A 16,150-nucleotide genomic window follows, 5' to 3' on the forward strand; every position below is an offset into this window, starting at 1 on the left:
GTTTTAGATCCTTGATCAAATATAAGTTGGCTGTAGATGTTTGGGTTGATTTCTGGTGTTTCAATTCTGTTCCATTGGTCTATCCATCTGTTTCTGTACCAGTACCATGCTGTTTTAATTACAACTGCCCTGTAGTATGTCCTGAAATCTGGTATTGTGATGCCTCCGGCTTTGTTTTTGTTGTACAAGATTGCTTTAGCTATTCGAGGTCTCTTGTGCCTCCATATAAATTTCAGCACTATTTTTTCCAGATCTGAGAAGAAGGTCTTCGGTATCTTGATTGGTATTGCATTGAATCTGTAAATTGCTTTTGGGAGAATGGACATTTTGATGATATTGATTCTTCCAATCCATGAGCATGGAAGATTTTTCCATTTCTTGGTATCCTCTTCTATTTCTTTCTTTAAGGTTTTGTAATTTTCATCGTAGAGATCTTTAACGTCTTTGGTTAAGTTTATTCCAAGGTATTTGATTGTTTTTGTAGCTATTGTGAATGGGATTGATCTTAGAAGTTCTTCCTCAGCCATGGCATTGTCTGTGTATACAAAGGCTGTTGATTTTTGTGCATTGATTTTATACCCTGCTACTTTGCCAAAATCTTCTATGAGTTCCAATAGTCTCTTAGTAGAGTTCTTTGGGTCCCCTAAATAAAGAATCATGTCATCTGCAAAGAGGGATAGTTTGAGTTCCTCCTTCCCAATTTGTATCCCTTTAATTACTTTTTCTTGCCTAATAGCTCTGGCTAGAACTTCCAGAACTATATTGAATAGCAGTGGTGAGAGTGGGCATCCCTGTCTGGTTCCAGATTTCAGTGGAAATGCTTCCAACTTTTCCCCATTCAATAGGATGTTGGCTGTGGGTTTTTCATAGATTGCTTTGATTGTATTGAGGAATGTTCCTTCCAAACCCAGTTTGCTTAGAGTTTTCATCATGAACGGGTGTTGTATTTTATCAAATGCTTTCTCGGCATCTATTGAGATAATCATATGGTTTTTCTTCTGCAGTCTGTTAATGTGGTGTATCACATTGATTGTCTTGCGCACATTAAACCATCCCTGCATACCAGGGATAAATCCCACTTGGTCTGGGTGGATGATCTTTCTGATGTGTTGTTGCATTCTATTGGCGAGAATTTTATTGAGGATTTTTGCATCTATGTTCATCAGGGATATTGGTCTGTAATTCTCTTTCAGTGCTGCATCTTTCTCTGGCTTAGGAATTAAGGTGATGCTGGCTTCATAGAAAGAATTTGGGAGGACTCCCTCTTCTTCGATTGTTCTGAATAGTTTGAGAAGAATTGGAGTTAGTTCTTCTTTAAACGTCTGGTAGAATTCAGCAGTGAATCCATCTGGTCCTGGGCTTTTCTTTGTTGGGAGGGCCTTTATTACTGTTTCAATTTCTGTCTCAGTTATGGGTCTGTTTAGGTTTTCGATGTCTTCCTGGTTCAATTTAGGCAGGTTGCATGTGTCCAGGAATCTATCCATTTCTGATAGGTTTCCCTGTTTGCTGGCATACAAGTCCTTGTAGTAATTTCTGATGATTCTTTTTATTTCTGTGGTGTCTGTTGTTACATTTCCTTTTTCATCTCTGATTTTATTGATTTGGGTCTTTTCTCTTCTTTTTTTAGTTAGTTGGGCCAATGGGGTGTCAATTTTGTTTATTTTTTCAAAAAACCAGCTCTTCGTTTGGCTGATTTTTTGTAATGTTTTTCTTGATTCAATCCTGTTGATTTCTTCTCTGATTTTAATGATTTCTCTTCTCCTACTAGATTTGGGTCTGATTTGCTGTAGGTTTTCTAGTTCCTTGAGGTGAATTGAAAGCTCATCTATTTGGTGTCTTTCCAATTTCTTGATGTAGGCACCTATTGATATAAACTTTCCTCTTAACACTGCTTTTGCTGTGTCCCATAAGTTTTGGTATGTTGTGCTGTTATCCTCATTTACTTCCAGAAAGTTTTTGATTTCTCTTTTGATTTCTTCTATGACCCATTGTTCATTGAGGAGCATGTTGTTCAATCTCCATGTGTTTGCGTATGCTCTAGGGATCCCTGAGTTACTAATTTCCAACTTCATTCCTTTATGGTCTGAGAAGCTGCATGGTATGATTCTAATTCTTTTGAATTTGCTCAGACTTGCTTTATGGCCTAGTATGTGGTCAATCCTAGAGAAGCTTCCATGTACTGCTGAGAAGAATGTAAAATCTTTAGCTGTAGGATTGAAAGTTCTGTATATATCTGTTAGATCCATTTGGGCTATAGTGTCGTTTAAATCTACTGTATCCTTGTTGATCTTCTGACTGGATGATCTGTCTATTTCTGAGAGTGGAGTATTGAAGTCCCCCAGTACTACTGTATTGGGGTCTAAGTCTCCCTTTAAGTCCGTTAATAAATCTTTTAGATAAACTGGTGCCCTGTAGTTAGGTGCATATACATTGATAATTGTTATATCTTCCTGTTGAATTGATCCCTTAATCATGATATAGTGTCCCTCTTTGTCTCTCTTAACAGTTTTTGTGGTAAAGTTTATGTTGTCCGATATTAAGATGGCTACGCCCGCTCTTTTTTCATTTCTGTTGGCATGGTATATCTTTTTCCAGCCTTTCACTTTCAGTCTGTATGGATCTTTGTTGGAAAGATGTGTTTCTTGTAAGCAGCAAATAGATGGGTTTTGTTCCTTAACCCAATCAGCCAATTGGTGTCTTTTAACTGGACAGTTCAGGCCATTCACGTTCAAAGTGACTAATGATAAGTGGTAACTTTGCCCTGCCATTTGCCAAAGATAAGTTCCAATATATGCTTTGAATTCCCTGTGATCTTTTGCTGTGAGGTTTCCTTCCTTGGTTTCCTTCCTTTACCTTCTTTCATATTGATGACCGTGTTTCTGTGTTTCTGTGTGTAACACATCTTTAAGCATCTTTTGCAGGGCTGGACGAGTGGCAACAAATTCTTTCAATTTCTGTTTGCAATGAAAAGTCTTTATTTCACCTTCATTCACAAATGATAGCTTTGCAGGATATAATATTCTGGGCTGGCAGTTGTTCTCTCTTAGTACCTGGGCTATATCTCGCCATTCCCTCCTAGCTTTTAGAGTTTCTGATGAGAAGTCAGCTGTGAGTCTGATTGGAGATCCTCTGAGAGTAATCTGACGTTTCTCTCTTGCACATTTTAGGATCTTTTTCTTTATGTTTCACTGTGGAGAGTTTAATTACAACGTGTCGTGGTGAGGATCTCTTTTGGTCGTGTTTATTAGGGGTTCTGTGAGCTTCCTGTACTAGGATTTCTCTGTCCTTCTCCAAACCTGGGAAATTTTCTGCTAATATCTCACTAAAAAGGCCTTCTAATCCTTTCTCCCTCTCCATGCCTTCAGGAACTCCTAGAACCCGAATGTTGGGTTTTTTAATAGTATCCTGAAGATTCCCGACAATATGTTTCAGATTTCTAATTTCCTCTTCTTTTCTTTGGTCTGACTGTATCCTTTCCTGTTCTCTGTCTTCTAAGTCCGATATTCTCTCTTCTGCTTCACCCATTCTGTTTGTAAGGCTCTCTATTGTGTTTTTCATTTGATCTATTGAATTCTTCACTTCAGTCACTATCACAGTTTCCTGTTGTACTAGTTTCATTTTGTTTCGTTTCATTTTGATTTCATTTTGATTCCTCCTTAATATTTCATTTTCACGAGAGAGATTTTCTATCTTGTCCATTAAGGATTTGTGTAGTTCCAGAATTTGTTTTTGAGAACTTCTTAATGTTCTTATCAATTTTTTGAGATCTGCTTCTTGCATTTCTTCTATGTCATCATCTTCATAATCTTGAATTGGGGTGTCTTTTTCATTTGAGGGCGTCATGGTGACTTCCTTGTTTTTATTACCTCGGTTTTTGCGTTTGTTATTTGGCATATTGGAGATATTTGGTTTCTTCACTGTGGTGCTTTTTCTTGTTATACTATGACTCTAGATTAAGTGGACTATCTGTTTTTGATGGAGCCTTAGGGCTTGAGATGGGTGTGGCCTGAGAGCTCTGTTTGGTGTGCCAAAACTGACACTCCCAGGTTAGGCGTGGTAAATCTCTCTCTCTTTCTTTCTTTCTTTTTTTTTTTTTTTTTTTTTTGATTCAAAAGGGAAGTAATTCCGCACAGCTGAATGAAGTTGGAAGTAGTTAGCAGGCAAATGATATACCCACAGGAGCCAGAGATTGGAAGCTCTTTCCCAAGATCCCCACAGGGAATCTGTTCGGCCCTCAGAGTGGGCTCAAATTCTCCTTCAGCCTCCCACTGGGTTACCAAAGTTACGGAATTGTAGCGTCTCTGGAGAGTGCTCACGTGAATTCCGTGAGTTCTCTCCCCCACCATCTCTTTTTTCACAGTCTCAGTTCAGTAGCACCACAAATTTACTAGCTCCTAATCTCCTGTTAATTCGCCCCGCCCAGAGTCAGGTTTTTCTGCTAGGCTCAGGGCCGGTGCAGACCTGAGGTCGCTCTGCTTATGACGTATGTCCAAGATGGCGCCTGCTCTTTGTCTTGCTCGCCCTTGAGAGGTGAGCGGAGAGAGAGAAACCCGTGTCCGTACTAGTCACCCTTTTTTTTTTTTCTCTCTCTCTCTCTCTTCCAGTTAGCCTTGTGAACTTCCCCCCCCCCCCCGGGGGGTCGTTCCCTCTAGTCTCCTCTCTCCGCTTGCCTGCCGGTGTCTCGGGCTATTGAGGTTTGGCTCACCTCGCGTTCCAGCGCTGGTGTGTTGAGTCTGCCGCTGATGTCCCAAACTGTGGGCTCCCACGCTGTCCACGCAGGTCCGCTGTGAGTCACGCGTTCCGGAAGAGTTTCTTCTGCTGTTGCCTCCCCTACTCTTCCTTGAACCTGCAGTATCTCCACTTTTATTAAACTATCTCTCCCAAGACTATCAGTGTGCTCCCTTCCTATTCCGCCATCTTGCCGGGAGTCCCTGATTATTTTTCAAATAAACCCAAAAACTTTAACCAAATAGACCTTTTCTAGAACAAATTGTTATGCATTGAATTTATAGGAATACATCATATAGATACATAAGACAGCACCTAAAGGGAATATTTGTAAAGGGGACTGAGGAGCCTCCAAAGCAGCTATACAGAGGACAGACCAGGCAGTGGCTCAGTGACACAAGTCTTGTCACCGTGGGAGCAAGTTGCTGTAAAAATCAGACCACAAACAAAACGTCAAATTCTGTATGACACAGTCATACAAACGTCTCTACTTTGGAACCTTTGAATGGGTTGCAATGTCAAGGTTAGTGTTGGGCAATGTCCCCATACCAGTGCATATCTCTGGTACCTGGGGCAGAATTCCAACACTGTTGCTTGCAGGATCTGGTGACATGAGAGTGCCCAGCAGGTGCCAGAGAGAGCCATAGCAGATGTCCTGTAAGAGTGGGATGATTCACGAAGCCACCTGAATTCCAGAGGCACCTGATTTCAGAGAGCACTTGCGCTTTCTAGAAGCCCTTAAGAAACTTTTCTAAGGTGCTGGCGTCCTGCTTGGTGGAGGCAAGAGCCAATAAACTTGGATTCTAATTATTAGTGTGAATCTGTTTGTAGTCACATATTGTGGGCGACCGGGAAAAAAAACGCAGCTTTCGGTCACATTCGTACGAGAAGATTCCAGTAAATACCTGTAATCCTGCATCTGAGCCTGGGATTGGGGGGTGGAGGGGCGGCTCCCGAGCCAGGCCACGCCCCCGAGCCGCTGCCGGGCCAACTGGGAGCTGGAGCCCGCCGCGGCGCGCGCGACTTCCGGCGTCTGTGCGCACAGGCCGTTCTCGAACTGCGGCCACCGCCGCCTCGACGCCGGCTTCTGCCAGTGCTGGCGCTCGTCTGCCCCGACCTGGCTGAGGCGTTGGACCTCCAGTGGTCGTCTCCTTCAGAGGCAAGCAGAAGTTTAATTTCAGAGGAAATTTGTCCGTCCCCCTCGCTCCCCGCCAGTTCCATGAAATAAGACTTGAGAACTTGGCCTCCCTGTCTGACTTGCACACCTTTTGTTTGGGACCATGCGCTGGAAGGAGTGGAGAGATGGCTGCCAACCAGCCTGCTCCCTGCTGGTGGGACAGTCGAGCTATACTTGAAAGATTCAGACTTTTTAGGAAAAACTGTTGGCTACTGAATGAAGTACAGAAAAAGTCACGAAGGAAGGCAAGAAATTTCACCGAGCGGGCCGTACAGCTGCCATCTTTATGATATCCACGTGCCTGTTCCGCCAAAGTACACGCACGTTTATCCTAAGAACTCTGCTTAGCAAGTTCGGAGCCATTTGTAGGGTGCCGCTGCTTGGTGCGCTGGCCCGCTTGATGGAGTGCTAATGAATAATGAGAGTTGATTAAACTTACTTGAAATGTAAGGAACATGGTTGGGTTCCTGTAAAAGTTATGATGCAGTTTCGTATTTCAAGCTCTCTTGCTTATTTGTGTCTTTAAACTTTACAGTATGCCAGAAGTATGGAATTTATTAAGTATTAATGATCTTGCTACCAAAACAAGGATTCCATGAGCGATTTCTCATCTCAGAAGTTTAAATGCGGTGTTCTACTGCCGTTGTTCTCCTGCTGGTCCGCTGTGTGCACTTTCTTTCCCAAGGTGCTTTCCAGGGTGACCCATGAGTTTCTCACACTTTCCGTTGGAATTAAGGAAAGCACGTGTGATTAGATGGTGAGCAGTCGGTAGTTAATGCAAAGAGAGATGTGGTATTCAATTAAATTTTATTTTTTATTATTTTATAAGTATTTTTTCACCTTCTTTTGAAAGGAATGTTTACTGATTAAGGGTGGGAAATCATTCTTTTTCAAGCTCTTGACTATATCGTACAATTGAATTCATTTTTCATGAAATGTCTCCATTCCCTGCCAATACAATAAATAATAAAATAAAGACAATGATAAATACGAAAAAAAAGTCCTGCAGTTGAACAGATAGATGTTCTGTGATTTGGTATCCTTAAAGAGCTTTTTGAATGCATGTTAACTGTCATGTTACTGTTTTGAAGTTCAATAGTATTATACATATTCTTAAGTTTTGTTTTTGAAAATAGAATTCATAAAATATGTTAGATAAAACTTTATGCTAATGGTTTTTTAAAAATATTTATTACAATAGCTTTGAGGAAAGATGTTTTAATGGCCAGGAGTCAGAAAGCTAATTAGTGATTCTTGATTTTCTACTGAGAAAAAAAAGAACAACTTCCAATACATATTTGCTTAACAGTGCATTTCAGAGAGTAATCAATTAACATATATTTGCTAGATAAAATTTTCTGATAAGGCCAGTAGGTTACAGGAAGTGAATTTACATTTCAGGTCACCTAGCAATGCAGAGATTTAAAAGGGGCCAGCATTGTGGTGAAGTGGGTTAAGCCTCCACCTGCATTGCTGACATCCTGGCTTGTGTTGTGGCTGCTCTGCTTCTGACCCAGCTGCTTGCTAAAGTGGCTGGGAAGGCAGTGGAAGATGACCCAAATCCTTGGGCCCCTGCACCCATATGGAAGACCCAGATAAGTCTCCTGGCTCTTGGCTTCAGCCAGGCCCAGCTCCAGCCATTGCGGCCAATTGGGGAGTGAATCAACGGGTGGAAGATCAATCTCTCTCACTCCTTCCCTCCCTCCTTCTCTCTTACTGTAACTCTGCATTTAAAATAGGTCAAATCTTTAAAAAAAATTAGGAGGATTATGCTTTCCAGTGTGAGATCAAAAAGCAAAATGCAGCAAAAACAAAGAACCATAAATACGTGTCAAAAACTGCAAATAAGAAATTTGTTAATATGCTTTCATGCATCCTTTACTAATACAGAAACAAATGTCCTATAGATTGTGTTAAAACCTCTTCTTAGTTACTACTTTTTATTAGTGGAAGCAGAACATATATGATTTATATTTAATTTTCTCCAACATGCTATTGATTGAGTTTTACATACTTATCTGGGGAAATTCTTGTTTGTATTGACAGGAAGTCTGGAGTGTCCAAAGGTATCCATTTCTTCTGTGGAAAAAACCTCACTTGAAGACTATGTGCCATCATTTCTACTTGAAGACTATGTGCAGTGGGTATCAGATTATTCCTGTTGGCATCAAGCACTGTAAAACTGTCTTTCATTACTGGTTGGCTTAATGATTGAAATGATAGAAATAGAAATTTCATAACAAAATGCAGCTTACCTGTTGGCTATTTCAATTGAAAATAGAAACTAGACTCATAATTTAGATGATTCCATATTATTACAAATCATTACAGTAAATTCGTAGTCCTGATAGCATATATGCAGTAGCTATAGTGCTGAAATCTATAGAATGATGATTTGAAAACTTAAAAAGGATGTTGTGAACTCAGTGTCTTTCAAAAATATCACAGCAACACTGTAATTTTTATTTGTGTTTTGTTGATTTTGCACTAGTATTCAAAATTTTGAAATGGTCTTGTGTTGTTGCGTTGTCATCTTGATAGCGCCAATTGAAAGCTAGCTTATATGTTTTTGGAGATGACTTGATGGGGGAGAATGTACCCTTTCACTTTTTAACTTTATCCCATACAGAGTCTTTGGGAAAATCCCAAGAAAGTTACCTACTTAAGTCTTTTTAATGTCTACAATGTCTATAATCCTGTTTATTTGGAAAGTCTATTAAGCTTATATATGTTGTAAACTACATTTTATGAAGCCCTGCATCCTGACTCAGAAGGCACTTGGGGATCTTTACTGGTTTATCTGCCCTTGCATTTCACAGGCTTAAGCATTTGCCTCTTTATTTAAACAAACAAGTAAGCTCAATTAATAACAATGAAACAAATCCCTAATTATCAAAGTGACACATACTCATTAATGCAGGAACAAAGCAAATCACCCACAGTGCTTTTTCTCCAGGAAAACTGCTGCTCCTGGTTGGAATTCTTTTTTTCCAGGTGGGTGTGGACGTACAATTTTTGCTTTTGTCTTTAAACCTCAGCATTGCAGGTGTCAGGTGGTCTGTGAGCCATCCAACCTTTATTCCTCACTAGTTCAGTGTTATGTTGGAACTGAGTCTTATTTTTTCATTGGCTTCTTTTCTCCTAATACCCACACAGTGGATTGGGGTCCAGTTATTATTCATTCACCTCCTTTCTTACACTTAGGGGATCTACCTGAATCAGTAACATGATTCAGAATATTCTTGTAGCCAAGTCATGTGGACACATGGAAGTTTTCTCTAATTTGTATATTCAAAGCAGTGCATTATAAACTAAAACATGCTCATTATGACTAATGGTCTTTTCCTAAGGCAAGATAATTACGACAGTGTCCTTAAGAAATTCTCCATATAATTGGGGTCAAATTCATATACAGTTTTGTGGCATTGTTTTCATTCAGCATTATATCACCAACATTTTGCATGCAACTAAATATTTTTCAAAAACACTATTTTTAGCGGCTTCAAATACCATTAATTTTTTAACATTTATTTGAAAGTTACACAGAAAGGTAGAGATAGAGAGAGGTCCTCCATCTGCTGGTTCATTCCTCAAATGGCTACAACAGCTGGAGCTGAGCCCATTGAAGAGAGCCAAGAGCTTCTGGGTCTCCCACAAGGGTGGAGGGGCCCAAGGACTTGGGCTGTCTTCCTCTACTTTCCCAGGCACACTAGCAGAGAGCTGGATCAGAAGTGGAGCAGCCGAGACTCAAACCGGTGCTTATATGAGATGTTGGTACTGCAGGCTGGGGCTTTAGCCTGCTGAGCCACAGCACTGGTCCCCACCATTAATTATTTAACTAATTTTCTGTTTTAGGATATTTTGGTCATTTTTCATGCTTTAAGAACTCTTTGCTATTGTAACACTGCAGTGAAAATACTGGTATGTAAACATTTGAGTTTATTTAAGATTATTTCCTTGAAAATACATATCTTAAAGGATCCAATACCCTCTTAATGGGTCTCTATTATTTCATTGTTTATCCCCTGCCCCATTGCAGCCCAAAGAATCTTCCTAAAACATCAGTTATGTCATACCATTCCATGCTCAACAGCCCTCAGTGATTTCTCATTGCCTGTAGAAAAAAAACCTCCAAATAATTCAGCCTGAGGATTGAAGAAGTTGAGAGCCTTGTTCCTTCCAATTTCTCTAATGGGTTTCACCTGAAGTAAGTAGGCTCTTTGGGATGGCTCTATTCTCACCTAGCACCCACCTTGAGGACTTTCACCATACGTTGTTTCCAGTGCTGCCTCCCTCTCTCAATCCCAAAGCAAGCACATAGTACAGTTCCATCCCAGCTTTGATGTGTGGGCTGTGTTGCTCTTCACAAAGGAAAATATTTTAAGTCATCCTCCGATGTCTCAGTTCTTTCCCCAAGGTTTCTCTCCTTCATCTGATACTATATGAATTTGTAATCAGTCTTCCCCCTGTCCCACCCTCAACTTTTCTGAATATATTAGGATACTTCCTTGCCCATCTCTGTAAATGCATTGTAAAAGGTCAGTATGTACACATAGCAAACTTTATACACCGTTTCAACTTTTTTTTAACAAATGTTTATTTTTAGATTTAAATAATAAAATTATATATAATATATATTTTAAAAACTTACAGGGTTATAAAATACAATGGCAGTGGGATTATGAAATTCCTCTCTAAATTTTTAAAGATCAGAGAATTTTTTTTTTTTTTTTTTTATGGCAGGCAGAGTTACTGAGAGAGAGAGAGACAGAGAGAAAGGTCTTCCTTCCGTTTGTCACCCCCCAAATGGCCGCTATGGCCGGCGCGCTGCACTGATCCGAAGCCAGGAGCCAGGTGCTTCTCCTGGTCTCCCATGCGGGTGCAGGGCCCAAGGACTTGGGCCATCCTCCACTGCCTTCCTGGGCCACAGCAGAGAGCTGGACTGGAAGAGGAGCAACTGGGACAGAATCCAGCATCCCAACTGGGACTAGAACCCGGGGTGCCAGTGCCGCAGGCGGAGGATTAGCCAAGTGAGCCACGGCACTGGCCTGATCAGAGAAAATTCTAATTGTGGTTCCATCCATGACTTTTCTCTGAACATCTGAAAAACACTCTACTTTGCTACCGTCCTTTCCTACATTTCCTACTGTCCTTCAAAGTCTGATTCAAGTTCTGTAGTTTAAAAGAGACTGCCTTTATTATGGAAGCCTATAGTTTTGCTGTCAAGTCATATGATAGATTGACATCTTTGGTCTTCATCTTGGGCATACTAGATAAAGAAGAGTCCATTGGCCATCAAAGAAGGAGGTACTGTTCTCTGAAGGGAGGAGAGAACCTCCACATTGATTATGGCCTTGTCTAAATAATGTTGGAATTTGTGGACTCAAGAGGCTTCCATAACCTTGGCAGTTCATGATAAGAGCCTTGGGTGATCACTAACGTCATAAATAAAAGTGTCAATTGTTAAATCAACAATAGGAGTCACTGTGCACTTGTTCCCCATGTAGGACCTCTGTCTTTAATGTGTTGTACTATGAGAATTAACGATACAACTAGTCTTCAAACAGTACTTTATACTTTGTGTGTCTGGGTGCAAATTGTTGAAATTTTTACTTAGTATAGAGTTGATCTTCTGTATATAAAGATAATTAAAAATGAATCTTAATTAAGAATGGAATTTGAGAGGGAGTAGGAGATGGGATGGTTTGGGGGTGGGAGGGCGGGTATAGGGGGAAGAACCACTATAATCTAAAAGTTGTACTTATGAAATTTATATTTATTAAATAAAAGCTTTCTATTAAAAATATGAATATAACCAAAAAATGAAGAGTCCATTGAGTAGCAATATGAACCATGAAAAATGATTCACAATTACTCTCTACTTATGTTACTCTCTTCTTCATATGAATTTTGCTTTTTGCATTTGGTGAGGGGCAATGTTTACAAATGCATTGCTCTGTATGTGATCTTGGAAATGTCATAAATCCTTCAGGGGTTTCTTTATTGAGAATAGATAGGGATGGTACTAGGTGCATCTTCTAATGTGCTTTCTGATTCAAAAAGTGCATGATACTGTTAGGTGATATGATTTTGCCTGGCTTCATTTGAAGATGGTTACTTTCTTTTTAAAAGATTTGGAGTAACTTTTTTTTAAATATAAAATGCTTAATTGGACAACTCCATGTAATCTATTTGATGTAGTAGAAACAGCATTAATTTTGAAATTAAAGAGATTTGAATTTGAATTCTAGCTCTAGCAATACTGAATTATTTTATCTTAAGTTATTTAATCTCTTTCAGTATAGAAATGGGGATAATAATCTTTGGGTCATGGACTATGGAGACTCCCAGTGCCTGACACATCATATACTCTCAGTAAGATTTCCTTTCTTCCTTGATCAGTGACTTTGGTTTGTGAAAGACATTTATAAAGAAGCAAATTTTATATGTGTTTATACATCAACTGATGAAATTCAGCAAGTACAAGGTGTTTGTTTTATTTTATTTTTATTTTATTTTATTTTATTTTGAGAGGCAGAGTGGACAGTGAGAGAGAGACAGAGAGAAAGGTCTTCCTTTTGCCGTTGGTTCACCCTCCAATGGCCACCGCGGCCGGCGCGCTGCAGCTGGCGCACCACACTGATCCGATGGCAGGAGCCAGGTGCTTCTCCTGGTCTCCCATGGGGTGCAGGGCCCAAGCACTTGGGCCATCCTCCACTGCACTCCCTGGCCACAGCAGATAGCTGGCCTGGAAGAGGGGCAACCGGGACAGAATCCGGCACCCCGACCGGGACTAGAACCCAGTGTGCCAGCGCCGCAAGGTGGAGGATTAGCCTAGTGAGCCGTGGCGCTGGCCAAGGTGTTTGTTTTAAAACAGAGCTGTGATAAGTATGAATAGGTACAAAGAGTTTGTATCATCCTTGCTATAACTCCAGGCAGAAATGCAGAGCCATGATGGGCCTCAGTATGATTTTCTTTATTATAGGACTTTAGATTGTGGCTAGGAACAGAAGGTTATAAAAGTTGAATGCATCTTTGATGATTAAATTTTCCTGGTCAGTGTAGTCATCAACCAGCAATCTTAGCCAGGGTCCAAGACAACTTGGCCTTATCTCAGTTACTGTGTAATATCTGAGATGCTTTCAGGGCCAGTACCTATACTTAATAGGTCTCATGCCCAGCAAACATTGAGGGGCCTGTGAAATTGTTTTCATTCCTTTTAAAATTGGTAGGAAAAAAGAATTTCAGGTGGAAGAAAATGTTTTAATATATAACATTAATATATTCATCCTTATCCCAATGTAGTTGTAAAATATAGCTTTAATTTTTTTTTAATGGAGGAAAGAGCCCACAAAATAAAGTCATAATATAGCCCTAGATGCTTTAATGGAGCTTTAGACTTTCTTACAGGAGCCATATCTTCTGAATGGGTCTGCCTGGATAGTGTTGTGTAAACCACTTTCACCCTTTCCTGAGATACACCAGGACAGTGGGCTGATCAGTGTGTCAGAGTCCCATCCCACTTCATGCTCCTTTCTGTTTTTATTTGTTTTATTTTTGGGTTATCACCCAAGCATGAAAACAAAACAATAAAACAGGTATGTACAGTAAGCCCCCAAATCTCCTAAGCATGAGACTAAAATCTTGGGCGGAGAGAGCTTCCTCCTATCCTACACTTAATGTTTTTTAATATATATAAACACTTTCATGAATATTAATGAATTTGTAAAGGAAACTTTTGGGAAAATTAAACAAAAGCAAAAAAAAAAATCCCAGTAATCTAATAATGGCTGAATAAAAGAGAAAATATGACTTACTTAAAGACAGGGAATGTAGAATACAGCTGACTTTCTAAGATATGGCAAAGCAGATGTGAGAAGGGAGCCATGTGTCGTAATGTTTCAGTATAAATGATCCCTGTGTGAAGGAGGACATTTGGTCTGTAAGTGAACTGACCTCAGCTCTGCCTTTTAACAGTCTGGTGGCCTGAGTCAAATGGGGTTCGGCCATTGTAATTCTAAGCTGACTATTCCTGAGGGTTTGACTCTGAGAGTCCACCTTAATGTTGAAGGAAGCTGTGGGTGGAGTGGGCTGTAAGTTGGTTAGAGAGCAAAGCCAGAAAGTGTTTTCTGCCACCATTGGATTCCTAAGCTTTACTTTTCAGTGTAGATCAATCATTTTAGATGAATAATAACTCAATAACACATCATGTGGACTTACTGTGTGTGTGTGTTTTAGACATGGGGCACAACATTTTATACGAATTAACTGTTTGATACACATAGCTCCTGGCTCCTGGCTTCTGATCAGTGTAGATGGCCATTGTGGCCATCTGGGGAGTGAACCAGTGAATGGAAGATCCCTCTTTGTCTCTCTCTTTTTGCCTCTGCCTTTCTGTAACTATGCCTTCTAAGTAAATAAATAAATCTTAAACAGAAAAAAAAGGAATAGCTGGGTACCTTGGAGACAGAAATTATACTAATTACAATTAAAAATATATCCCCCAAATATGCCTAATGATAGTAGCTTAGATTTTATCACTTGCAGTAATTTTGGCACAAATCATTCAGTGGGAAATATGGTAGGACAGTAAAAAAGTTTTTTTCCTTTTTAAAATTTTTATTAGTATAAAGAGAAGAGATTTCATGTATTTTACAGATACAGTTCTGAGATGACAAGTATACTCCCTCTGTCCCTCAATCCCCCCTCCTTCCTCCCCTTCTCCTTTTTCTTTAACTTAAAAAAGCTTTTGTTGGGTTGGGCTTGTGGCATAATAGGTTAAGCTGCTGATTGCTCTGATCTGGCTCCCTGCTAATGCACCTGGGAAAGCAGAGAAAGATGGCCCAAGTGATTGAGCCCCTGACACCCTGTGGGAGAGCCAGAAGAAGCTCCTGGCTCCTGGCTTCAGCTAGCCTAGCCCTGGCTGGTTGAAGTCATTTGGAGAGTGAACTAGCAGGTGGAAGATCTCTCTCTCTCTCCATGTAACTATGCCTTTCAAATCAATGAATCTTATTTTTTTTTAAAAAAAAGCTTTCACCAGGCAGATGCTTAAAAAAATTCTGCATTTATAAGACAGATTTAAAGTATTGTAATAGTTGCAGTGCTACTCATTATTTGCATACAAATGATTTATTTGCCTGTTAGTGAAGGAAATAATTTATTCTTAAATTCCTCCTTCCTTCTCCCATCACATTGTACTTGGTACTCAGGCCACTTTATTGAGGAAAATAAAGTCATTCCCAGCCTTTTCCCCTTCCTGACCACCATGAAAGTACTCTAGATTTTCAGTGTTTCCTTGTAAGTTCTTATTTAATATTTTTTAAATTCTGTTGGTGTAGATGGGCTTTGGCAAGCAAAAATTATGCTGAAGGAGATAAAATATTTTTCTTGAGTAATTGTTATTATTTTTGAAATATAAATGAAATTCCTAGATTAAATACAATTCCTAAAACAATCATACACTAAGGCAGATGTTTGGCGAAGCAGTTAAGGTACCATTTAGGATGCTGGTGTCCCATGTAAGAGTCACAGGGTTTGAATCTCAGCTCTGACTCCTAACTCTGGTTTCCCACTAATGTAGACCCTGCGAGGCAGACCACATGGGAGACCTGGATTGAGTTCCTGGCTTCTGGCTTCAGGCTGGCCTACCCTTGGCTGTTGTAGACATTTGGGGAGTGAACCAGTAGATGAGAGCTCCCTCTTTGTCTCTCTCTCTCTCTCTTTTTCTCTACCTCCCTCCATCCAAAATCATATACCATTTCATATGGGGATACTTCAAAAAGTTTGTAGAAAGTGAAATTCAAAGATAAATTTATTTTGGCATAAAAAATTTGAGATCCATGCATAACTTTCCTGATCCGTATTTTTCATCAACTTTTTAAAATCTGTCCTCCTGGCCGGCGCTGCGGCTCACTTGGCTAATTCTCCGCCTGCAGCACCGGCACCCCGGGTTCTAGTCCTGGTTGGGGCACCGGATTCTGTCCTGGTTGCTCCTCTTCCAGGCCAGCTCTCTGCTGTGGCCCGGGAAGGCAGTGGAGGATGGCCCAAGTCCTTGGGCCCTGCACCTGCATGGGAGACCAGGAAGGAGGAAGCACCTGGCTCCTGGCTTCGGATCGGCACAGTGTGCCGGCTGTAGTGGCCATTTTGGGGGTGAACCAACGGAAGGAAGACCTTTCTCTCTGTCTTTCTCTCTCACTGTCTAACTCTGCCTGTCAAAAAATAAAAAATAAAAAATCTGTCCTCTCA

The 16,150-nt window shown here is 40.3% G+C and overlaps 1 long non-coding RNA gene across 2 annotated transcripts in view; it reads left to right on the plus strand.

Moving 5' to 3' along the window:
• The first annotated feature begins 5,723 nt into the window (after positions 1-5,723).
• The window catches only part of LOC127491593 (uncharacterized), a 46,804-nt gene continuing 36,377 nt past the window's right edge, over positions 5,724-16,150 (plus strand). For both annotated transcript variants that reach the window (XR_011387232.2, XR_016230762.1), the window contains exons 1-2: positions 5,724-5,887; positions 7,952-8,045. This is a non-coding gene — a long non-coding RNA (uncharacterized LOC127491593). The remainder of the gene's footprint in view (positions 5,888-7,951; positions 8,046-16,150) is intronic.

Source organism: Oryctolagus cuniculus, chromosome 3, assembly GCF_051225735.1.
Source record: "Oryctolagus cuniculus isolate XC-2025 breed Fujian yellow rabbit chromosome 3, ASM5122573v1, whole genome shotgun sequence".
In the NCBI taxonomy this organism is placed as follows: Eukaryota; Metazoa; Chordata; class Mammalia; order Lagomorpha; family Leporidae; genus Oryctolagus; species Oryctolagus cuniculus.